The sequence below is a fragment of the Myotis myotis genome, unplaced genomic scaffold (assembly GCF_014108235.1).
Source record: "Myotis myotis isolate mMyoMyo1 unplaced genomic scaffold, mMyoMyo1.p scaffold_m19_p_8, whole genome shotgun sequence".
NCBI lineage: Eukaryota > Metazoa > Chordata > Mammalia > Chiroptera > Vespertilionidae > Myotis > Myotis myotis.
Genome location: NW_023416390.1, coordinates 26,499,940 through 26,514,303, shown reverse-complemented (window position 1 = coordinate 26,514,303; position 14,364 = coordinate 26,499,940). Strand labels below are relative to the sequence as shown.

The window sequence follows — 14,364 nt, the reverse complement described above, 5'->3', positions numbered from 1 at the left end:
CAGCCCCCAGAGAAAATAAATTCTGTGCAAAGGTGTCCAGTAGCCTAACGGCAGACCTCTGAAAAGCTGTAACTGTTGTGGGGAAAGCACACTCACAGAGAAGAGGATTCAAAAATAGTAAAAAGGAATACAAAAATGTCTGGGCAGAGCCCCAATGTTATCTACTAATTCACCAGTGACTTTTGGCAGGTTTCTATAAATTTACACTTAAAATAATATGGAGAGATAACATTACACAATCATTGCTCTTAAATTTTTGCAATCAGTTTAGTACCTAATCTTTATCAATACTAAAAAGTGTATATTCCAAACTAAAATTACCACTGTCAGTTGGGCTTCAGAAATTCAATAGAATTATTATGGCAACACTGGAATTCTTGCATTCCTAGTTCCTCTGGTTATTTAAGTCAGAAACTTGGAAAAGCTATTTGGAACTCTTCAATTCACAAAATGTTCTGGTGGTCCTAGAAGATTTACACCTAACTTATGAACAAAGAATATTTTTATGTACCATTCTACCAAAACATTCTACTCCTTTGTAGATTTGGCGGGGGGAGAGCACATATTTTAGCTCATAATACATTGTGCAGTCATCAGGTATTACAAAATATGAGCATATTTGAAATCTATGGTCATGCTTGAAAATAGTTTGAAGGTAGGACAAATAAATATTTGTATATGTTTGTGTGTATTTATGTATATGCATACTCTTCTAGGAACATCAAATAAGTACTGAAGTTATATACCTGCCATGTTATATCTGCTTGTATCTATTGTTCCTATTTGTCAGTACTTGCAATCAACACATTCAATGAATTTTTGCTTCCTGAGTTATTTATCTCACTTCTTTCTCAGTTCTCTCAAGGTATCAAATTTAACAGATTGGCTGTATCCTTGTTTAGCAACAACTTTTCTCCATATTTTCAGCCACTGAAATAATGTCTAAAAGATTTCCCACCTTTCATAAACTTATGTTACAGAGCTTATAAAACATTTTACCACCAAGTTATAAACCTCTGAAAATGCAGGGAGCTGACGGAAAATGCTAACACATTTTCAGGAGCATCTCTGATCATGCCAGGGACCATTTTCCACTTGAGTTAAGAGCCAGTTTTTAACCACTATCCTCCACTGCAGGAAGAGCCGAGTACAAACATGAGGATTGGAAAAAAGGAGAGAGAGAAGATAGATTCATATGTCTGCTTTTGAAAAGATTTTCTGTAGATACATCCTGCTTGAATGAAAGGAGGCAAGTGGATACTAGTCCTCTCTCATTGCTGAAAGTGGAGGAAGAGAAGACATTTGCAGGGGTGGAAGTAGGTATCACATTAGAGTCTAGGTACCACTCATCATTCTTCTGCCACATGGTTAAGCATTGGTACTCATGGAAAACCAACAGGTGAACTTTTTATTTGAAAACAAACAACTTGGAAACAACTGACCATAAGCTCTAAAACTTACAGAGGATTTGTAAGAGGATTGTCTTCCAGAAAAAAAGAAGAAAAGAAAAACATAGTTTCCCCCAAACACTAACACTATTTTTCTCTCTTCTTACTTTCTCTCTTCCGTACACACAATTCTTTATGTCAATATCATACTGCTACTGGGAAACAAACTTGTCAGCACAACACTTTAGCTTTAGGTCAATGGGTGGGCATTTCTCCCTTACTAAAACAAAAAATATGTTTTAATATAAAAATCAATACTCTAGGAAACATTTATGCCAGCTCTTCCTACTTCCATGCCAAAGTCACAGGTTTTCCAGACTTCTTGGTTCTTTTAGTCCTTATTAACTGTCCTTATGAACCCCTATCCCCATCCAACCACTACTGAGCAAACTCAAGAGGTTCCTTAAGCACTCAGAAGAAATTTAGAATGTTCTTCTCATTAACCTAAAATAACATAAAATAGCCGAAACCGGTTTGGCTCAGTGGATAGAGCGTTGGCCTGCGGACTGAAGGGTCCCAGGTTTGATTCCGGTTAAGGGCATGTACCTGGGTTGCGGGCACATCCCCAGTGGGAGATGTGCAGGAGGCAGCTGATCGATGTTTCTCTCTCATCGATGTTTCTAACTCTCTATCTCTCTCCCTTCCTCTCTGTAAAAAAAATCAATAAAATATATTTTAAAAAATAAAATAAAATAACATAAAATAATTATCTCTCTCTCTCTCTCTCTCTCTCTCTCTCTCTCTCTCTCTCTCTCTCTCTCTCTCTCTCTCTCTCTCTCTCCAACCAGCTAGTCTCCCTGGTTGTTGGTCAGAGCCAAATGTCAATGGGTTTACATGTATTTTCTTGGTGTAACCCACAGGCTGACTAGCTGTTTGCAATTGCACTGCAGCATTGGAGGAGCTGTTCTGTGCACGGTGCTGAATTGAAAAACCCATCATGAGGGGTTTACATTCATTCCTCAGAACTGTGATGCAAAAGAAATACTTCTCCATGTATCTTGTTAAACTTAAGTCAGTTGTCCAATATTTCTGTGCTTAGCCAAAGAAGTCTTTCTTTTTCCTTCTGGTTATCCAAATCTTTATCCTGAGCTTTAAGTGCTGCATCTTTCAAGTCAACTTCACATCTGACCTTAAAAGTACTTGTACTTCAGATTTTTATTTCACTGACATTATAACTCTTGTTTACTGATTTTGTGACTCCTATAATTTATGGTCTTAAAAGAGCTTATAGTTAAGGTCCAATCAGATTTCCACCCACTTTCAATGAGGAACTGAAAATCCACTTCGAAATATAACACCTTAAAAGAAATACGATTTATTCCCTTTTTAGTGCAATTTTCTAAACACACTGATGATAAATAGCATAGAACTTGACTACAAAGCTCCATTACTTATGTATTACCAATTTATGAAGGATTTACATATATAAATAGATTACACAACTTCAACAAATTATATTGCTCTGAAAATGATTTTTCAGAGCTGAAAAGTTACTAATATTAAAACCAATGCTTTTGATCTTTAGTGATCAAAGTGGATCAATACAAAATAACTTCAGTGAGTGTGACTTTTATTATGAAGTAAATTTCAAATAAAAATATACTTCAAATTTGGATGTCAGTTATTAGATGAGTAGATAAAAAAAACAGCTGTGGTACATATGCACAATGGAATACTACTTGGCCATAAAAAGGAAGAAAATATTACTTTTTGTGACAGTAAGGATGGACTCAGAGGGAATTGTGCTAAGTGATATAAGCCAGCCAGAGAAAGACAAATACCATGATTTCACCTATATGACGAATCTAAAGGACAAAATAAACAAATAAAATTAAAACGGACTCAGACACAGAGAGTGAAATGATGGTTGCCAGAGGGGGGGCTGGGTAAAAAGGTGAAAGGAGTATAGGGAGTATAGTCAATAATACTGCCGTAACTGTGTGTGGTGACAGGGGAACACTTTGTAAAGTATTTGATAATCTAACCACTACACTGTACACCTGAAACCAGTACAAAATAATACTGAAAATAAACTGAAATTGAAAAATAAAAATTTAATTTAAAATTTCTCCTAAATTTGGATGTCAGTTTTAACTATGTTCATGCATTCATAAATGTGATTATATTTTCAAAAGGACTTCTCCTATGCTCCACCCTCAGACCCACAGCTGTGACCATGCCTTTCTCAGTCTTATCTACATGCACTTCATCAATTTACTTCAGGACATTTGTAAACAGGCAGTGTAAGAGGAGCACAAGTGAAATTGAGTGGACCTGACATTTTAATTCATTCTGTCCAGAGTTGACAAATTAACCAAATTGTGCACATATAGTTAAAGTAATCACTCTTTGTGGCAGTGATGACAGTAAATAAATAGAAATGGGCCAGCCGTTGCTGATTAACTGTTGTGTCTTCTGTTTAGTGATCTTGAACTTCCTGCTTATGAAAGGGATTTGTCATTAAAGAGTTGCCGCTTTGTTTAATGAGTGTAATGGGGAAGCCTCAGAGGGGAAGTAAGCTGGATTACCTAATTACCTGAATTATGCTAATTAGCCTGACATGTCAAAGTCCCTCCCCTTCTGCAGAACCCAGTCATCTCCACTCAGATTAGGAGTTTCAGCTCCCAAATCCTCATGGGTGCTAATCTCATCTGCAGTTAGTCTCTACTTCGTTTGACCTCTAGAGGGCGATCCTTCCTAGGATCTGATTCTATGGGAAAGAGCTGAGAAATTAACCAAATCCCAGAGGTGGAAAGCAGTCATCTCATGTGATGACTATGACAGGGAAAACCTATCACTGCTCTCAAGATACCCATAACACACCCATCATCCGAGTCTTTATTTTTCACACTGCCTCTCTTTTTCTTTCTCATGCCACATCCATTTTATGTTGAGCCACCTTTAACTATTTTGGTACTGAGAAAAAGTCAAGTGATCTCAAAAAGCCCCCACCAGCTACATAAATCCTACCACCTTCCTTGTGTGATGTTTCTTGTACCAAAATAGTAACAGCTGTTGCTATATATCAAAATATTGACACATTAGTTGTCCAATCTCTAGCTTCCTCTTCCTGAGTTTTGTTTGTGCTGCCTGATATTGTTTTTAAGATCAGAAGAGTACCACCTAGTAAATGATAAAGATAGCCACATATTGTGGACTCACAGAATATGTCATACCTGTGCTTTATACATTAAAGTTTCCAAAAAGTCAAATAATTATCCAAGGGTCACCTTATTTCTCAGTGGCAGAGCCAGAATTTAATCCCACAGTTTTAAAATATTTATCTGAGCTTTGCTTGCTAATCTACCCCTATTTTTATAATTCCATCATTAGGCTCTCTGCGAAAACAAGAACTAGTATTTATTGAGCTCTTTCTGTGTGCCAGGCACTACATTAAGCACTTTTCCTGAATTAAATCATTTAATCTTTACAACAATGCAAGATTGTCTTATTATCCACTTTACAAATAAGGAACCCAAGGCTCAGAGATGGGAAGTAACTTGTTCAACATCACCCAGCTGATAAGTTTAAATCACTATCTAACACACAGTCAATTTTCTTACCTAATGATGCCTCATCAACCCCGTAAGACTCCCCTTAAATGTCTCCTAATCTATAAACTTTTTTACTTTATTTTTATTGTTGACACTATTACAGATGTCCCCATTTTCTCCCTTTTTGCCCACCTCCACCCAGCCCCCCACCACCTCTTCCCTGTGGCCATCCCCATACTGTTGTCTGTGTCTGTGTTATGCATATACTAGGGGCCCGGTGCACGAAATTCATGCACTGGGGGAGGGGGTGTCCCTCAGCCCAGCCTGCCCCCTCTCACATACTGGGAGCCCTCAGGGGATGTCCTAGTGATGGCTTAGGCCTGCTCCCTGCTCCCCTTGGGGAGAGGGCCTAAGCCGCAGTCTGGCCTCCCTTTGTGGGAGGTGACCGGGCTGATCAGGAGAAGGCACCAGCCCCATCACTCCGCTGCTGCAGCCACTGCCAGTCACCGCAGCCAGCAAGGTTTTTTCATCAACACAGACTCCAGTCCTTCACCATGAAAAAATGACAACTTTCTTTAGGCATTTTCAAGATGTGTCTTTCATATAATAATAATTTCTTTATTATTTTTTTTATCCTCACCTGAGGATATGTTTCCATTGATTTTTAGAGAATGTGGGAGAGAAAGGGAAAGACAGAGAGAAACATCAAAGTGAGAGGAACACTTTGATTGGTTGCCTCCTGCATGAGCCCTGACCTGTGCCCTGGCCAGGGAGGAGCCTGCAACCTAGGTACATACCCTTGGTCAGAATTGAACTCAGACCCTGCCATCGGCAGGACAAGGCATTATCCACTGAGCCAAACCGGCTAGGGCAGGATATGACATTTCTTAGCCCTCCAGCAGCGGACCATCGTGTTTTTTTTGTGTGTGGTGAAAAACCCTAGATCACCTTTTTGGATTCTTATTACCCAAGTTACTAAGAATATTACCAGTGGCATACAGGGAGCTTAACCAATGAGCGGTCAGAAAAGGTGTTTCCTCTGTAGTTCACACCAATCACTGGCTTGGCCTCCCCCTCCTCCCCCCAGGCCAGACGCTTTTGGCCCAGGCTTCAGGCCTTGGCAGGGGATCCCCATCTCCCCCCGATCACCAGCTCCGCCCTCACCCAGGCCTGAAGACTTGGCCAGAGGCATCGACCCCCATCACCCTCTAATCGCCAGATCTGCCCCTTGCCCAGGTCTGACGCCTCTGCCAGAGGTGTCAGGCCTGGGCAGGGGACCCCCATCTCCCTCCCATCAGCGGCTCTGCCCTCGCCCAGGCCTGACGCCTTGGCCAGAGGGTCGACCCCCATCACCCTTCAATCACCAGATCGGCCCCTCGCCCAGGCCTGACGCCTCAGCCAGAGGCATCAGGCCTGAGCAGGGGACCCCCATCACTCTCCAATCGCAGGATCAGCCCCTTGCCCAGGCCTGACACCTCCGCCAGAGGCGTCAGGCCTGGGCAGGGGACCCCCATATTCCCCCGATCACCGGCTCTGCCTCCCACCCAGGCCTGACGCCTCAGCCAGAGGCGTCGACCCCTATCTCCCCCTGATCACCGGCTCCGCCCCCCGCCCAGACCTGATGCCTCTCGCTGAGGCATCAGGCCTGGGCAGGGGACCCCCATCTTCCCCTGATCACTGGCTCTACCCCCCGCCCAGGCCTGATGCCTCTGGCCCAGGCATCAGGCCAGGGCAGGGGACCCCCATCTCCCTCTTATCGCCGGCTCGACCCCCGCCCACCCCCCACCCAGGCCTGACGCCTCTGGCTCAGGCATCAGGCCTGAGCAGGGGACCCCCAGACCCCTCCAATTGCCAGCTCCGCCCCCCGCCCAGGCCTGACGCCTCGGCCCGAAGCATCGACCCCCATCACCCTCCGATCGCCAGATCGGCCCCTTGACCAGGCCTGACACCTCCACCAGAGGTGTCAGGCCTGGGCAGGGGACCCCCATCTCCCCCCGATCACCAGCTTCTGGGGCTTCTGGGGCCGGCCTGCGGCCCGGGATGGCGACTTGCACTGGTGGCTGCGCTGTCCCGCCCTGCCTGCGGTATGCAAATTAGCCGCCATCTTTGTTGGCGGTTAATTTGCATATCATGCTGATTAGCCAATGGGAGGTGTAGCAAAGGTACGGTCAATTACCATGTTTGTCTATTATTAGATAGGATGTTCTTTGGCTAATCTCTCCATCTTCTTTCATCCAGTCCCCGCTTTGCCATCCTCTTTGACAGCTGTCATTCTGTTCCATGAATCCATGCCTCCAATTCTATTTTGTTCGTCAGTCTATTTTGTTCATTAGATTCTACATATAAGTGAGATCATATGGTATTTGTCTTTCTCTGACTAGCTTATTTCACTTAGCATAATAAATCTCCAGATCCACCAATGCTGTCCCAAAAGATAAGAATTCCTTCTTTCTTATGGCCAAGTAGTATTCCATTGTGTAAATGTACTACAGCTTTTTTATCCACTCACCTACTGACAGGCACTTGGGCTGCTTCCAAATCTTGGGTAGTGTAAATAACACTGCAATGAACATAGGGGAGTATAAACTCCTTTGAATCAGTGTTCGGAGTTTCTTCGGATTTACTCTTAGAAGTGGGATTGCTGGGTTGAATGAGAGTTCCACTTTCAATTTTTTGAGGAAACTCTTTACTGTTGTCCACAGTGGCTGCACTAGTCTGCATTCCCACCAGCAGTACACAAGGGTTCCCCTTTCTCCACAGCCTTGTTTTTTGTTGATTTATTGGTAGTAGCCATCCTCTTTTCTTGCAAAGATAGTAAGGAGAATTCAAAGAAATCTCAGGAAAATAAGCAATTGACTTTCTCAATATTCTCCCTGGCAAAACTGACTCATGTTGCTTAGAAAAAGTCTAAATCCTGCTTTCCGACCATATGGGATAGTGTTTACTAGTATGTTACAGATTCCTAGTATGTTAAAATTCCAGCTCCTCACTGACTAGATGAATTACTTTTAACAAATTATTTAACCTCCCTGTGCCTCAGTTTCCTCATTTGGAAATTGGATAATAATATGTACTTCACAAGTGAGGCTTAAATAATTAGCTAGCTGTATGTGAAGTGCTTACAACATCTATCTGGTAAGTATTCAGTAAACACAAACTCTTCTGATTTTGTTCAAGGTCAAAGAAGAGAGAGGTTTCATAATGGAAAATATGAGAGAGGATCACCAATCTGGAAAAAAAAGGGGGGATGTGTACATCATTTAAGCTTAATAAATAAGACTTTTTAAGGACCCCATGTCAATAGGCCAGTTTGGGTTTGGGTTTGGGTTCGGTCCGTGTGGGTGATATGACCTCTGTGGTTGCCTAATGGGGTTGTTTCTGGGCAAGGAAAAAAGTCTACCTGGTTTAACAGGTCATGTGCATATTTCAAATGCCAGACCTCACCCCTTCTCCTTTGCAAGGAAATAGACATGATTTATTTCTTTAAGAATACTTCAAAGAAACCAGAACCATTCTTACAGAAAAAGGAAGAGCTCAATTATACCAATCTTGCTTCCTTTCTAGCAGACATTTCACAAAATTCAGCAATTCATCTCTATGTCCCAACCCTTCCAGCCACTCTGTGTTGCCCTCTGTCCTCAGAGTACAGCTTCTCCTTTGGAAATCATGACCTGTGTCCCTGTGTTGTCCATTCAGGGGTACCTTCCTGTAAATGTTGAACTTGACATGGTGGTGAGTCCTCAGCAGCTTCTGTTTCCTTGTCTTTGAATTTCCCTTATACTGAAAGCACCTGTCAGTAAAGCAAGATGTCAAAGATAAACTCTACACCTACTGGGAGCAGTTGGTGGCGATGACACCATTTATGGGCCCACTTGGGAGGATCAAAGACCCTAGGTTTTGCTTTTCAGGTTCTGCCTGTTTATATGATGATTGCTCTAGGTATCAGCACATTCACCTTTTTGGGGACTTCTATGTGCAACCTAAGCTCTTTTATAGTGAAAACATTTGCTTATTATAAAAGAAGGTAGGTTTCCTTATATATATAAAATATATAATAAGTATAATTGGTGTAATTAATCCAGCTAAGAGTTCATGGAAGTGGACAATTTGCTATTATCACACCTTTAACCCAGTGCATGGCAGCCTTTAACTTATGGCCCTAATTTCATTTCTAAAGTTACCTCCTCCCACTTATATGAATTATTTCTTCTTTCACCCTATTATGGGTTTCTCAGCCTTGTCAGTGTTGACATATTGGGCCCAATAATTCTTTGTTGTGGGGACCATCCTATGTATTGTAGGATGTTTTGAAGGATCCCTGGCCTCTAACACACTGGATGCCAGGAGCAAAGCCCTCCCTCAGTTGTAACCACCAAAAATGTCTCCAAACATCGCTCAATATCCCTGGGGAGGAGGGGAGAAAATTGCCCCTAAGAGACACTAACATTAGATGTTTGATTCTCATTTTGAATATTAGTAGTGATTTTTAAGTTTTATTTTTCCCCTGATTTTTATACTTGCTTTTCTCTGCCAGTGGATAAAAGCGCATTCTACAAATATCATAAATCTTTAATTTGGCATTGTTGAGTCCTCAACACTCTAACCAAGTAGCCCCGTGATAGTCCAGGTCATTGAAAGTGAAACTCAGCTCCAGCATCATCCATGCACCTGTTCGATAGTTGAGGTTAATGTGCTGGCTTACGTGATCCGACTCTAGCAGTCTTCCTGTTTATGCTCCCTCCATCAGGTGAGGCCCACGGGAACCTCAAGACAGAGGCAAGCAGTTGCCTAACTGGAGAATCCACAGCTATGCACAGCAGCTGCAATGCAGGCCCCAGGAAGCAGTGGGAAACAAACAATACTGCCTCTGTGTAACCTGACTGCCAAGGAAATACAAACAAGCTATATATTCAAAGCACAGACATCTGTGTCACTGGGGCCAGCCCTACATCAGGTTCTGAAGTATGGCAGTCACATGGTCCATCGTGTCAGCATCCTCCTCCATCACAAGTCCAACCTGTCTCCTACCCCAGAGGAACTTGTGGGGCATCACCCACCTGGGCTTCTCCTTCTAGTGCCTAAAGCATCCTCTCATTCAGCTTACCTTTCTTGGATCCCATTTGCAGCTGACCTCACAAACTAATCTCCAGTCAGCTAGATCGACGTTTCCAAACTGGTGGACCATGGGCCAGGCCTACCCCCTGAAGCATACGTTTTGTTAGCCAGCAAGGTGTTTTGCAATTCTGATGTGACTGCCAATATTTTAAACCCTGAGTTTGTCTGAAAATTCCAGACTTCCAGCTTCTCTTGGAGAACTCGCATGTGACACAACTTGTACTGAAACAGGCATTTAGCTGTCCATCACTCGGCTGTGCTCAGTCATAACAACCTGTTTAGACAGATCAGATCAGGTGCCCCATAGGCATCTGAGTGTGTGATCCTCTCATTTGAATCTCAGAGGCTCACATGCCCAAACTGTAATTATTTTGGGAAAACAAAATCAGCGAGGCTAATGTAGGAGGTAAAAATTAAAACAATAACTAATATTTTAAGGGTTTAATGCACTTTTCACAGACACTGCTTTTTCTAATAGACAATCATCAAGTGTCACTTATCAAGCCCTACTTTTAAGTACTATAATCAAATGCCTGTCACAGTTTGAAGCATTTTACACAAAATGTTTCATCTAATTCTTACAATAACCAACTGAAGTAGGTACCATTATTATCCTCTTATTGGAGATAAGAAAACTGAGGCACACAGAAGTTAAGAAACTTGTTCTGATGTCAGAATCCAGATGGGAAAGAAACCGGGGGGTCTGACTCTAGATTCCAAGCCAAGTTTGCCACACTTGCCTGGGGTCTTCACTGCCCCTCAGATTAAGACAACTCTCATAATAACTCTGGGAAGCAATCATCATTATTACTGTGCTCACCTTTACAGATGAGGTGTCTAACTGCTGTAGAGGAGAAACTGTCACCAGTCTTCACCAGCTTCCCGGAGTCAACTCCAAGCATCAGGGCTGTGGTGTCAGTCCTAGACACACCCAGGTGGCAGTGCCTTTTTCCTCGGACCCTATTCGAAGAAAGCGTCAGTGGAGGTCTGCTCTGCCCTGCTACAGCCCCCAAACCCTGTTATGCATCTGCTCAGGCAGCCAGGAGAGTATTCCAGATTCCCCAAACCAGAAAGCCACAGCACCTGCATGGCAGAACTTGCATGAACTCTGCTGAACTTGCAGTGCCTTGCAAGGAGGTTCCTATTCTGCTGAGATGTAGAAGCAGCAGCAGAAGTGGGAGCCAGGGAATAGGGCTGGAAACTGGGACTACTGAAAGGCAATGGAAGTAAAAGTTACAAAGTAATCCACTGCCAAGCAAAAGTTACCAAGTAGTCCACCACCGGTCTGTGCACAGAAGGGGCAAAATCTAAAGGATTCAGTAGTGGGTTAGCATCTCTTCTCTAGTTCTACCAAATCTACTTATAGCCCAATCTTGGTTCTCACTGAATACAGCACATACAGATCTCAATGAGCTCGTCTCCTACAATGCATGGAATTGGTCTTGTTTAAAAAAACAAAACAAAACGGCAACAACAAAAAACAGTGGAGCAATGGAAAGGGACCTGGATTTCCCAACGAACAAATGCTCAACCAAAAGTTTGGACTCATTCATCATCGCTCATTTTCTTTCACTTCCTGTGTTCTGCCTATGCAGGTCCCATCAGCTCTTCTCCAAAACTTATCTCAAATCTATCCTCTCTCTCCATCTCAGCTGCTAAAACCCTTGGCCAAACCATGGTTGCCGCTCACCAGGATTCCTGCAGTAACTCTTGCTCTTTTGTGTTGTTCCCTTATCACCATCCAATCCGGCAGAACAAATTACTCTCTACAAAACATGAATCAGATCACATCATTCCAACACTCGAAGCCCTCTCATCATAGTTAGAATTAAGTCCAAACTTCTTGCCAGGCCCTAGAAAGCCCACTCTCTCCAGTTTCATCTTCATTTGCTCACATTTGCTAAATGCCAGATATCCTGACCTCCTTTGCTCCTCCTCAAACACATCGAATTCACTTCACTTGTAAACATTCTCCCCATCACTCTCTTTTCCTACATTTTCCTATTGCTACTTCCTCACTTCATTCAAGGTTTTTTCTAATGTCCCATCCCTAGAGATTGCTTCCTTGACTACGGTTTCTAAAACAGCCTTCATTCCTTTTCTTCTATCCCACCCCAGCTGTCTCTGTCTCTTCAGGCCGCATTGCTCTTTTTTTTTTTTTAACTTAACACTTTAACACTGTCTGAAATCATCTGGCATTTGCTTGCCTGTTTCATATCTGTCTCCCTCCACTGGAATATAATCTCCATGAGAACACAGACCTTTCTGTCTTTTTCAGGGCCGTGTCTTGAGAACCTAGAACCATGCCTGGTTCATAGTAGCTGCTCAGTACATACTTGTTGAATGAAAGAACAGAGTTATAAACTCACCATCATGTTTTTAGCTTCAGGGTGATTTTTAAAAAGGGTGATATGTCAAAGAGAAATTAGAAAGAGGGAAGTGCTCACCAGCTGGACAGGGCTTGGTACATACCAGCTCAGCGAGTGCTCAGTACACAGTGGCTGCCCAACAAATACTGGCGTGAGTTTAGAATAGTAAAGAAAGGTATATAAAGATAGAAAAAGACAAATTGTCCTGGCAACCTACATGAGAAATATTAAAAGAAAAATAATAAATGAAAGAACTTGTAATACTAAAGAATAAAAACTGGGACTGGGAGAGTAGGATTTTTTTTTCTTTAGTGTCATAGTGCGTGCTTTGAGCACATACAGAAAATACTATTCTGCTCCCCAGAATGAGACATCTATTGAAATGAAACACATTCTTAGGGTAGTTCCAGGAAGCTCCTTTGAGTTCAAGTCAATCCAAAATCACAGTTCGCTCTAGATCCGTGGTTCTCAACCTTCTGGCCCTTTAAATACGGTTCCTCATGTTGTGACCCAACCATAAAATTATTTTTGTTGCTATTTCATAACTGTAATGTTGCTACTGTTATGAATCGTAATGTAAATATCTGATATGCAGGATGGTCTTAGGCGACCCCTGTGAAAGGGTCGTTTGACCGCCAAAGGGGTCGCGACCCACAGGTTGAGAACCGCTGATCTAGATAGGGTAAAGATAGCCATGTTCTGGGGGTCCTTCCTTTGATTAGAAATCTGGGGAGTTTCTTGGGTGAAATCCAAACCTGACCCCTGTACACAGAGGGCTAAAAGAGACCCAAGAAAAAGGCAGATCATGCCAGCGTGGTAGGCGGCAGGTTTAATAAGCAAGGGAACTTACATGCAAGGCTTAGCAAGTAGATCTCCAAATTTATTTCCAGAATCTTAAAAGTTTATATGGAGGCCTTAACTGGGTTCAGTAAGGTATGCCGTCTGGATGGTCTCAACACCTTACTCTCTCAAGAGGCTGTGTCCTGGAAACTGCCCCACCGTGGGAATGGTGGGCAGAACGAACATTCCAAGAACAGGGCAAGGGGTGTGGAGGCTCTGAGGGCCCAGGTCCAGCACACAGGTCAAACAGTGGTCACATGCTCACGATGACTTCCTCCAACACCTCCCAATACGGGCTTCAACACAGTTCTGGAAGCAATGATTGAAAATGCTAATGGTTGCATTTATCCTAGGATGGTAAAGAGGCATCTGTTTTGCTCTGTATTTTCCCTACTTAACCTAAATACTAGGTAAGTTCCGCCTCAATTTCCTTCTGTGGTTTAGTCTGGGCTTGGCAAGATCAATGCCTACAGGGGCTGGGCAGGTAATATAAATGTGTGAGTCAAATAAGACACAGTGAGACTTAAAGAAAAGAGACTGCCTCACCTAAAGCCATTCAAATTCAAATGTTGTAAAAAGAAAGAAAAACCACACACGTTGTGCCAGCCTAACAAATTTGCAACGTCTGGTTAGACCATCAGGGCCCAGGGCAGCACAGTTGCCGCTCAGCCCTGTAAACAGCAGCCTTGCAGGTGTACAGTCACTGAGGTGGAAGGCGGGCTTGTTTGTTTTCTTTTGAATCCGGATGAGGAGGCAGCCATAATGAGGAAGTACTGAATTTGTTGCCATGAAATACTGAGGGCTCCTCCCAAATCACCCACCTGTTGAGCTGTTTACATTATAGAGTTTGGCATGAAACTTCAAGGTATCACTGATGCAATGAAATAGGCTACAACCCTAAAAACAGCCGTAGTAGGCTGGGCACATGGGGTGCCCAAAAGGCTGATGCAAAGCACTGGTGAGTATTCTGTTTCCTCCCACTCACAGTCATCCAATGCCGGTGATTTGTAACATGCTGTTCTGGGTAAATTGTGAGGAAAGTAGTTAGAAAACTTGTGCCAACAGGAAGTCCCTCCTAAAAACTGGTGCTAGCTGCTC

The 14,364-nt window shown here is 42.9% G+C and overlaps 1 long non-coding RNA gene across 1 annotated transcript in view; it reads right to left on the bottom strand.

Moving 5' to 3' along the window:
- Positions 1–14,364, bottom strand: part of LOC118661335 — a 119,506-nt gene that overhangs the window by 69,406 nt on the left and 35,736 nt on the right. The window contains exon 3 of the long non-coding RNA XR_004969290.1: positions 10,878–11,017. This is a non-coding gene — a long non-coding RNA (uncharacterized LOC118661335). The remainder of the gene's footprint in view (positions 1–10,877; positions 11,018–14,364) is intronic.